Source organism: Amphimedon queenslandica, unplaced genomic scaffold (genome assembly GCF_000090795.2).
Source record: "Amphimedon queenslandica unplaced genomic scaffold, v1.1 AMPQUscaffold_8937_Cont19123, whole genome shotgun sequence".
NCBI lineage: Eukaryota > Metazoa > Porifera > Demospongiae > Haplosclerida > Niphatidae > Amphimedon > Amphimedon queenslandica.
In genome coordinates, this window is record NW_003550790.1 from 1 (window position 1) to 2,399 (window position 2,399).

Sequence of the window (2,399 nt, forward strand, 5' to 3'; positions counted from 1 at the left end):
AGGCAGTTGCCATCCAGTGGTACTTCATGCACTACAAAGCCTCTCTCCCTTGCTATTATTTTTAATTTATTTGTAAGAGATGTGTCACTATTCATAGGGGGAAGAGAAACTTGTGAGGACAAAGGCTCAAGTGTAGAGGGTGATGACATCTCTAATTGTGCATTACTAACAGGATCATTAATCAAACCATGGGCTATTTCTTCATTGTCAGAATAAGCATGTGCCACCCATTCATAGTTTATATTAATATTGCGATAAAACTCATTGTTATTTTTTAGCCATCTTAATGCCTCAAATACATGCTGAGGGTTTATGTAATCAAATAAATAATGGCCTTTGTAGGCCATTTTTCTTTTAAGCTTGAGTGCAAGTATTTCAGTTTCGCAAGGTAAACGAGGTAGAGTAGTACAAATTGCTTCTAGTTTGCTTGGCACATTAACTGCCGGGCCATGTATGCATTGTTGCTTACCCACAGGTAAAGCACAAATCTTCATAAAAGATATCCTTTGAGAGATAACACGAATTTCAAGCATTTTCAAGTTAGCTAACTCAGCTGGGATTTGATCAAGTTCAAGACCATTGGCAACTGCTTGTGCTGGCAAGGAGCCAGAATTTAATGCTCGGTTACAAGTTTTGCATACATATGTCACCCCATCATTACTTAAATATAAATGTTTTATCAATAGATTTTTATCCATTTTTTTATATTTTTCTTCATGAAAAACCATCACGCTATTTTTATATAGCATTCTATGGCATATAGTGCATACATACTGAGCACCCATGCTAATTTTCAAATGAAAATTAGCTATAGCTTTGTCCATCGTTGAACACTGTCTCCTTTGAGCCTGACTTAATTTATTCTTATGTTGTTTTACCTGGTTTTCATAGTTGGTTGCAAGTACCTTGTGTCTAGCTTTACAAGCACGATCTTGTTGCTTACGTTGACAACTTTCTTCATTTGTTTCTAGTCTACGACGTTTAGCAGCAGATTCACGATCTTGTTGCTTACGATGACAACTTTCTTCATTTGTTTCTAGTCTACGACGCTTAGTAGCAGATTCACGATCTTGTTGCTTACGATGACAACTTTCTTCATTTGTTTCTAGCCTACGACGTTTAGCAGCAGATTCACTGTTCTTCTTTTTTCTTTCACTAGCTTCTTCAGGTGTTTCTAAATCTTTCCTTTTTTTCTGATAAGATATATCGCGGACTTTCCTATCTTGTTCTTGCTCAAAAGATTTAAACTTTCTACTGTTTCTCTGTGATATTAAATTTGACTTCATTATGTCTTGTTTTTGCTGCATAGTTTCTTTAACTTTTTTAGTGGGAAAATCTTTTTTTTTTTAAATATGACCACAATTACAAACATTTGTTCTTATGTGAACAGGTTTATGGCATTTTGGACAAGTTCTAAAAACAGGTCCAGGATTGGATTCTATATCACCAGCAAGGAGTAATACTAAAACACAAAAATATGCACATGCATGTACAGTACCATCATCACAAAACAAAATATTATTTACACAATGAGGATATGGTGTCACTACTTTACATGCAGTCAAGGCAGATTTAACATGTACATGCATGTATATGTAAATAAGCGCTACCATACAAACGTGTACAAATAACAAATTCAATAAAATCCTTATTGCTATCATTAACATAAATTCATGCTTAATTTGTAAAGACATGCCATACCTCTTTCCATTATTAAATAGCCCTATGGCAGCTCTCCATGCCTCCATACTGATAGACATTATAAGTCCAGGGGCAAATGTGAAGAAGGCTGACACAAGACCAGAAACAATGCTAGAGTAATACAAAAGCACACAGTCCAGAGTCATGTAGAATGATGTAACTCACACTTTAGCTCAATAAGAATGTTCAAATATGAACGTTTAAAATACTAAAAGAGTTATAGTCATATCACAGTGAAATAAATGAATAAAACTTACAACCAATGGCAGGAATAGAACAATCCAAACAAGTCACTGGAAAATATTAGAACTTTCAACGACAAGTGTAAACACTAGATCTAAGTTCTTAAATGCTACAGTATAAGAAGACAGTCCATAGTCATATATATAAATGATGAAACTTACAGTGTATAGAGACGCAAGAAAGCAAAGAGCTTTGAAAAGAAACCAAAAACAAAAAACGACAGTGTGCTTAGTAGGGTGTGGTCCTCTAATATCTATGTTATGGGTGTGGCCAATCTAGATTAATGCTAGACCACACCCATAAGTACCATGGATATGCACGTTGCACATGGGTAGGTGAAGGAAGAAAAGCTGAAATTTATTTTAGCATCTGAAGCTCTATACAAAGAAAGAGTTGGCACTTAACTGTTGCCTAGAGTTTTAAGAGAGACTGAGAGGATTTTGTTGCTACTGCTT

At 35.1% G+C, this 2,399-nt stretch overlaps 1 long non-coding RNA gene across 1 annotated transcript; it reads right to left on the reverse strand.

Annotated features, from left to right (window-relative positions):
• Positions 1–1,748: 1,748 nt before the first annotated feature.
• LOC109591112 (uncharacterized) lies at positions 1,749–2,185 on the reverse strand. The gene is made up of 4 exons (XR_002189659.1): positions 2,106–2,185; positions 1,959–2,053; positions 1,867–1,909; positions 1,749–1,812 (listed from the first exon to the last, which is right to left on the reverse strand). It is a non-coding gene; the product is annotated as an uncharacterized LOC109591112 (long non-coding RNA).
• Between the last annotated feature and the right edge of the window lie 214 nt (positions 2,186–2,399).